The sequence below is a fragment of the Microtus pennsylvanicus genome, chromosome 6 (assembly GCF_037038515.1).
Source record: "Microtus pennsylvanicus isolate mMicPen1 chromosome 6, mMicPen1.hap1, whole genome shotgun sequence".
NCBI classification, from domain to species: domain Eukaryota; kingdom Metazoa; phylum Chordata; class Mammalia; order Rodentia; family Cricetidae; genus Microtus; species Microtus pennsylvanicus.
The window spans coordinates 53,060,386-53,069,244 of NC_134584.1; the positions used below are offsets into that span (position 1 = coordinate 53,060,386).

At 43.2% G+C, this 8,859-nt stretch overlaps 1 long non-coding RNA gene across 1 annotated transcript; it reads right to left on the reverse strand.

The window, feature by feature from the left end:
• Positions 1-361: 361 nt before the first annotated feature.
• LOC142852831 (uncharacterized) lies at positions 362-6,922 on the reverse strand. Its single transcript, XR_012911006.1, has 3 exons — positions 6,805-6,922; positions 6,434-6,516; positions 362-427 (listed from the first exon to the last, which is right to left on the reverse strand). It is a non-coding gene; the product is annotated as an uncharacterized LOC142852831 (long non-coding RNA).
• Between the last annotated feature and the right edge of the window lie 1,937 nt (positions 6,923-8,859).

Sequence of the window (8,859 nt, forward strand, 5' to 3'; positions counted from 1 at the left end):
CATCTGGATCCCACACTCACATGACTTCTCTTCATCCTCAACCAGTGAAACTGTTCACACTATTCCTCGTCTGTGATCCTGAGACAGGCCTCATTTGGAACTCCCTGCTAGTGGCAAATAGAAGGTTTTTCCTTTTGATTTCCACTGTTACCTCCAGCATGTCGGCTCACTAAGCTGGAACCAGACTACTTTGGGTCAGCTCAAAATTATACCCTGGAGGATTGTTGGTAGATTGTTTTTTAAAGCCTTCTAAGGAGGTTTCTCCAAGTATCCATCATCATTGTGTTACTTGTACATGGCTGGGATAAAGCACCATGATCAAAGCTACCCATAAGAGAAAGCCTTTACCTGGGCTTACGGCTTCAGAGGGTTCCAGTCCATGAAGGTGGGGCGAAGCTCAGTGGCAGGAACATTTGAGAGCTCACATCTCAAACTGAAAACAGGAAGCAGAGAACACACTGAAAATGATGCAGGTCTTTTGAAACTTAAGGTCTGCCCCCAGTGACACACCTCCTCCAACAAGGCTACCACCTAATCCTTCCCAAATAGCTCTACCAAAGGGGACCAAGTACTGAAACATATGAACCCGTGGGAGCCAGTCTCATTTAAACCATGACAGCCATTTTAAGCACAGTTTGGCTGATTCTTAAGAACTGAAAGCTGAGATTTGTATGGACTTGAATGAAGCTACTAGGGAGATAACCATGTTCGCTGCATGGAAGTGTTTATATACAAGGCCTCGGCTGCTGTCTATTAAGGGTTGACGAGGAGGACAATGATAGGCTCAATACAGGGATTAGAAAAAGAGAGAGGCCATGAAGAAAACAGTAGAAGGAACAGCGGGTGTTACTCCCTGTGTGCAGAGGGGACATGAAGGCTTCCCTAGCACCAGGGACAGCACCACCCTCCACATAAGTATATGGGCAAGGCTTCTTTAAAAAAATGTATGGGTTTTTACATTTGTTTGTGTATCGTTTTGTGTGTGTGTGTGTGTGTGTGTGTGTGTGTGTGTGTGTGTGTGTGTTTGTCCGGTGTGTGGAAGTGAGAAGATAACTTGAAGGAGTCAGTGTTCTCTCTCCGCCATGTGGGTTCCAAAGATAGCGCTTGGTCATCAGCCTAGCCAGCAAGCAAGCTCATGCACTGAGCCTCTCAATGTCCTCCATGGCAGGCTTCCCTAAAGGTATTGCCCATGGGCTGGGTGTGGTGGTGCACACCTTTAAGCCCAGCACTTGGAAGGCAGGAGCAGATGGGTTTCTGTGAGTTTGAGGCCAGCCTAATTTTCATAGGGAATTTTAGGCCAGCCTGGGCTACATAGATGCCGATAACTTGCAGGGCTTGTGCGTTCAGCCTTAAACTCTGCTCCCACGGGGGGGGGGGGGTAGCTACTCAGTGTGCACGCACTAGAGGGGCTGTGCGGTTCCCTCACTGTTCTCTAGTCTACTGGCATTGACCGTGACAAAGGTGAACCTAGAAGGGAAATCTTAGGAACGATGCCCACAGCAACAGCGGTGATTGGCTGGGAAGAACAACTGTATTTGGCCCCCGGGTGAGAAGACGCAGACACTTCCTCAGCTTTGCAGGGAAACGATTTCTGCATCTGTATTTATCCCCATGAGATAAACAATGCTCACAGTGTGTACACTGTACAAAGAAGGGATACTTAAAGCAGCTCTCCGCTCTCCACAGAGATATAAAAGCACACATGCCATGCATTCAGTTCTAATGACCTTCTAAAAGGATCGTCTCTTTAAAAACAGAAAGAGGACATGGAGCCACTGAGATGGAGGACATGGGTCCGGGGGAAGTTAGGGGAAGAAAAGGGGGAGAATGTGATCAAAATGCATTGTACAAAATTCTCAAGGAATTAACAAAAACTGTTTTTCAATAAAAGAATATCTCGGGGCTGTAGAGATTATTCACTAGCGAAGGGCACTGGCTGCCCTTCCAGGGGCCGCACTTTGGATTCCTAGCATCCACACTGTGGCTCACAGCTACCTGTATCTCCAGATCCAGAGACTGTGACTCGCTTCTGGCCACTGCAGGCACCAGGCACACAAATGATGCACAGATAGGTATGGAAGCAAAATACCCATACACATAAAATAAAACTATAAAAAAATTTAAAGAACTTGATTTTGAAAATACGTTCATGGTAGAAATGTGTATCTAAAACCTTTTCCTAATGTCCCAGAAGACCACCTATTAAATACATTAAGTATCTAAGTTTGCTAGCAATGTTTTATTAAGACCTGAGAGAAAACAGCAACAATGTGTTTCGTCTGTGTTTGTATGTATGTATATGTATATGTGTATGTGTATATGTACATTGTATGTGTATATGTGTGTATATTTATATGTAGATGTGTGTATCTATGTATATATGTACATGTGTATATGTGTGCACAAAACTCTCCATTTCAAAGAAACATCTCACTCTTGAGTCACATTCTGACACTGTAATTTACTCAAGTCAAATTCATTTTGCAATTAAGTCTGTGCAAGCGTTCTGCTCAAGACCTCTCTCTGCCAGCACAAACCCCAACATCTGCCACTGAGTCACATGCAACGTCAGGCTGGTTTTTAACGACTTTATTTTGGTCTGTGGCGGGGGGCAGAGATGGGGGCAAGAAAGATAGCGCAAGATAGAAAAACTGTCAGAAAAATGGACACATTCCAAAAGCCAAGTAAGACACCTCCTCAAGAAGGCGTTTATTCTTTGCTGTTTATTCTATGCTGAAGAAATCTGCATAATGTTCAAGAAAATGGAACTTTCCATGCATTTCCATCATCTCAAATGCCAACGGCTGCCCCCACCCACTGCTGCCTCGTTGCCATGGAAATGACACTGTACAGTAGGATAAGGAATGATGTCACAGGTTTTAAACAAGGATATTAACAAAGGGTTCATCTGCAACATACACTGAAATTTCTTTCACTTCACAAAAATTTTGAAAAATATGTATTTCAAATATATATATATACAGCATATATATGTTTATATATATACAAATATATATATAGCTACCTTTATAATACACCCTACAAGAAAAATACCCAGTAGTGAAGATACTTTATCCACACTTGTTCCAAATTGTTTCATTTTTAAAACTCTAATAAAAATGATAAATTATATTTTAGGCAGCATGATTAGAATTATTTCTTTCCCTTTCAAATATTACATAACAGCTGGCTTTTCTTATATGAAAGGAGACTGGTTTAGCATTTTCCACACCAACCTGGAAAAAAAACATTTGAGCTTTGTCTCAGCCTAGGGGAGTTTCTGAGACTTAAATTATCAAAGCCGCGGTCCGCCTAGATGTCATCTTATGCCGGGCTGAAATGCGTGTGCAAGACAACTATCTTGGCTCTCTAATCTGGAAAATAAGATGGCGCCACTTATATCATCAGTTGTGTCTGAAGACTTGGCCTAATAAAAAGTTAGCCACGTGGTAGGCGTTTTATAAACACGAGCTAGCGTGAGGGCACCAATGCTGATTTCTTCAGCACACCCCAACTGAGTGGAATTGGTGGCTACGGAGCTAGGAGGAAAAGAGGTTGGCCTGAGGTTTCGTATGAACAAACTGTGACGGGGCTGCTCACAGAGCAGATAAGCAAGCATTGGCTGTCCCTGGATAAAGACCCCCTCCCCACAAATCCCAGGGAAAGAGAGGCCACGGCAATGCTGACTGGGGCTTGACACTGTCCATGTTGGCATCCCCCACAAGCTCAGTTACTCTGAGCACAAAAATATCACATTCTAATATCTGCCCTGTGGCAAAGGCAGTCTGGGAGCAGTTCAGACACCTCCCTGCTGCCGTCTGCCTGGGTCCAGACTGCTAAATATTTGGTGCCAGTGGTTACGGTTGATTCCATTTCCAGAAACGCAGTGCAGCTGGAAAGCATTTTTTCTCATCGTGGAAAAAGTCTGCACGGCTACGTATCTTCTCAGCAAACACAGGAAAGCATTATGGTACATATAGAAATTAACTCTAATGCAATATAGAGCTCACAATTTACCAAACCCCAAACGGAAATAAAGGCCATGTTAGTACTGTCATGATTTGACTCATATTTCATGTTATCATTTATGACTACTGGTTATAGGGAAACTGATCATTTTGCTGGTGCTGTTCTGAAAATTTAGCTGGGTGAAGTCTGAAATGAAATCGGGGCCAGAGAAATGGCTCAGCAAGTAAAATATTTGCTGCTTAAATCTGGAGGCCTGTGTTCAACGCCAAGATGCTCCGGCAGAGGAAGGTGAGAACTGGCTCTCCAAAACTATCCTGTGATCGCCACATGTACACTATGGCTATGAACACCTGCACACAGACACACAACACACACACCACAACAAGGACACAAACAAGAACAATAATAAATAAACACTTAGAAATGTTCTAAAATCATAAAATTAAATGCTCCTGTAAGTTCTGTTCACTCAATGTTTTAAATTATTATTCTGTGGGGGGAAAGGGAGAAAATAATTGACTACCTGGCTCTTACGCTTTCGTTGTTTCTATTTTACATGCAAAAGGTTGAAATAAGCCAGTCTTGGCTCCATTGTTTTTCTTCCCAGTTCAGTTAGTGCTAGCAATGTTTAGAGTAAAAATCTTCCCTTGTAGACACATCTACAATGTGTCCTGAAATAAGGCCGGTCCCATTCCGCCGTCACAGAACGGCCCTGGGAAGCAGGTCTGTTGCTATTGTATGTCTGGAGAAACCAAGGCAGAGAAAGGATGATGCATGCTGCAGACAAGAGAACTAGGCATTGCTGAACCCAGATAAATCCTCTGAATCCAACTCACGTGGGTTTTCTTCAAGTACCAGGACACCATGTGGGCCGTGTCTAAAAGCTGAACGTCAAGTCTCCCTAAAACTGTAGTTGGCATCACTCTTAGTTGCCTTTGGTTTCTATACAATGCATTGTGCTCCTTTCCATTAAAGTCTACAGTAATAATAACACTTCCAAGGAGTTTGTTTTGTTTATAGTACAGATATGTTACGTCCCACAAGCAAAATTTAGTAGAACCTCTAGGGTAAGACTAGGGCTCTGATTCAAACGCTGCTGGTGACCTTAGTGTGTAGCGAGCATGGAGAATTACCAAATTAAGACGCACGCCATCAGAAGCCACTGACTGTAGGTAACACAGTAAATCTATGCTTATCTTACTGATCCCCAAACTCCAGCATGCACGCAAACCAGATGGATGTCAGAGTGCAGTATTCTCACTGAGTAGAGTCATATCCCAATAACATTTGACTGTTACTATGGGTGGAAGCATTCATATTTCATATAGTTTCTTTCATTTCTGTCATGTGTAGGGGTTTTTTTCCTGTATGTATGGGTCTTAGTTAGAGCTTCTATTACTGAAGAGACATCACGACCACAACAATTCTTTTTTTTAAACCAAAACTTCCTTTATACAAGTATTAGAATACAATCACATTTCTAAAGTGAAACCATAGGTACACAGTTGTAGTCGTAAAGCTAACCATCACTACAGTATTATGAGCACTATGTGTGCATAGTTCCCACAAATCCAGAACAGGGTATCAAATTCCCTGAAACTGGGAGTTACAGATGGTTGTAAGCTGTCACATAGTTGCTGGAACTGAACCCCAGTCCTCTGGAAGAGCACACCGTGCTCTTTCCCACTGAGCCGTCTCCCCGGCCCCTTCATAAACAATTTTTGCAAGATACAAAACATTACTTATTTGTCTTTAACTTTCTTTTTAGCATATTTAAATGTACAAACTAGAGCTGGTGGCATAACTCTGTCGAAAAGTGTTTGCCTGGATTCCATCCTCAACAACATAAAAGTAGACACTAATTAATTAAAACTACAAAAATCAGGAGCTGGAGAGATGGCTCATTGGTTAAGAGATGCTAGAACACCCAAATTCAGGTCTCAGGCCCCACATCACCAAGCAACTCCCCAGGGGTTCTGGTAGCTGTGCAATGGTGTCCAATGGTTGTGTGATGGTGTCTGGTGGTACTATACAATGGTGTCTGGTGGCTCTCCAGTGGTGTCTGGTGGTTGTGTGATGGTGTCTGGTGGCTGTGCAGTGGTGTCTGGTAGCTATGCAATGGTGTCCAGTGGTTGTGTGATGGTGTCTGGTGGTACTATACAATGGTGTCTGGTGGTACTATACAATGGTGTCTGGTGGTACTATACAATGGTGTCAGGTTGCTGTTTGAATTTATATCTCGCAGTCATTTTTGAGGTTGGGTATTTCTTTGGCTATTGGTGACCATTTGCCTTCCCTCATTCCTATGCTGCCTTTTGACACCCTTCCCCACTGTCTGCAATTAACTAGGGCATGAAACCATTGTTATATATTAAAATTGTTTTGTTCTGTATACGTTTGCTAATTTTAATATAATAAAACGTATAAATTCTTTTCTTTATACTGCATTCCTTTTATGACTTACTTAAGAAATCTCTTCCTGGTCCGACGTCTCCAGGCTTGGCTCAGTGAAGTGACATTTTTGCAATGAGCAGCAGTTACCAAAAACTAAAAAGTGGACACTAAACAAACAAAGGGCTCTTGTTTTTTTTTGCCCTAAAAGTTTCTTAGTTATTTGCATATTCACATTTTCAATCCACTTAGACACTGATACACTCTCTCTCCTTCTCGCTCCTTCCCTCTCCCCTCTCTCCCTCTTCCCCTCTTTCTGCCAACATGGTTAGGCAATTATCCACACAGATTCATAATTTTACTTCTATTACATAAAAAGTTTAATGCAAATATAAATCTTTTTAAATGCAGATAAGAAAAAAATAAACACCCAAATCCCCGTACCTGAAGATTATCCCAGAAGCACGGATATAGAAGTCAAGTTGACAAGCGACGGGGTAAGTGGAGTATAAGCTGATGTGATAAGATATACAAGATACACGTCTGCAGCGCTAGAAAACACCTGTTGAAAAGCAAACACTCAGCCCTGTTACTTTTTTGGGTGTAGCTTCTTAATGATTCGGAGATAAAAATATGAGCAAGCACTTTGAATAACACACACACACACACACACACACACACACACACACGGGGTAATCTCTTGAAACACAGGAGACTAGTGGCTGCAAAATTCCCCATTAAAAATAACCATAGACATTTTGTAAGCACACGCTCTAGGAACCGAGGCTGGCGGCCCCAACAGAGGACTGGGTGAGACTGAGCACAGGTGTGGTGGCCATTGCGGATGGGCAGCGCTTTAAGAGCGGGCAAAGCATGAAGTCGTGAGGGAGCAAACACATGCATGTCGCTGCAGAGAGCCTGGCCAAAGGGGAGTGGGTGAAGAAAGTTGTCTCTGAGAAGAAAGCATTTCTGTCTGTCTCTCCCACTTGTAGGGCTTTGCTGTAGTTGACACAGTTGCACAGATATGTCATTCCTCCAGTTTAAGAAAGAGAAAATGAACTGTCTTCACTTTGATGCCAGCCACATAGTAGTAAAAAGCCAGATCACGTTAATTATTCAGGAGCCTCCTGTTCGAATGATATAATGGAATAGCTGATATAATGGAATTTGTTATTGGGTTCCAAAGAAAGAACTGGCTGTCCTGTTTAAATTAGTCTCTCATGTTATTAGCATACTAGCAAAACTGGTCACAAAGCTTTCCCAGACTAAACAAGGGAAGTCCCTGTCGGAGGGACAGATACACTGGCTTTCCTCTCTACTTGATCAAGATTATGGTCTCAAGCTGGGTGTGGTTACACATACTGTACTCTTGGCACTTGGGAACCTCAGGCTAGACTGCCACACAGTTCAAGACCAGCCTGGGCTACATAGTGAGTTCCAAGTCTTCCAGACCCACATAGTAAGACCTTACCTCCAAAAACAATCCAACCATGGCTCAGTGGGTAAAGACGCTTGCCACCAAGCCTGGCAGCTGAAGGTTAATCCTCAGAACCCACATAGTGGAGGGAGAGAATCAACTCGTACGAGTTATCCTCGGCCACACCTCCCCCCCTCCCCGTATTCGTGTTGAGGCATGTTCATGCGTGCACATCCACAAACACAAATAAACACACCAAATGCATGCATGCATGCATAGATACATATATAAATGCATACATACATTTAAAGTAGCCAAGAAAGAAATAAACAAAACAAAGTAAACCAGAACCGTGGCTCAAAGCTTTAAGCTCTGCCTTCTAGAAGCCCCATCTCCCTGACAACATGAATAATGCTTTACTCAGAAATGGCATCCTGTTCTCCTTGCTCTCATTCAGCCGTTGGATCACCCAGGAAATGAGATAAGATGACCAAAATCAATTAAAAGCATCTGCTATATTAAACAAATAAAGCACCGTGGGTCTTTCCGAGATAATCAATTAATGCAGATCTCTCCTCTCATGTCATCCAGAGAGGTCATCATAATAAACAGTGCCTTTCTGTATGGCTCTCCCGGCTCTGTCACGCGGATGCTGCCGCTCACGTATCCCCAGTTCCCCTTCCCAGCTGCCGCGGGAGGAGCATCACACCCTGGCCACATTCCACCTTCCCTGCAGGTCTGTGTGTGTTTCTGATCGATGTGCATCCCCCGCTATGAATCCAGGAAATCCGGTACCAGTCGGGATGAAGCTGAACATGTCTGCCTCTCTTCATGTGCACTTCAGGCTCTGCCTCCTCTTGAAGCATCTTCAGTCTGCAGTGGCTGCCACAGCCATGGCATGCCCGCACTTGGTCCTCTATTTGGGTAGCCCACCCCTGAGGTCTTTGGCTACCCCATGAAAAGGTGTCTTGAACCCCAAAGCTTATGTGACAAGAAATTATAATTATAATCATTTTCCCATTTTTTTCTCTCTTTTTTTTTTCTTTTGCCCCCTTACTTTCGACAGTATCTCAGGCTGATCC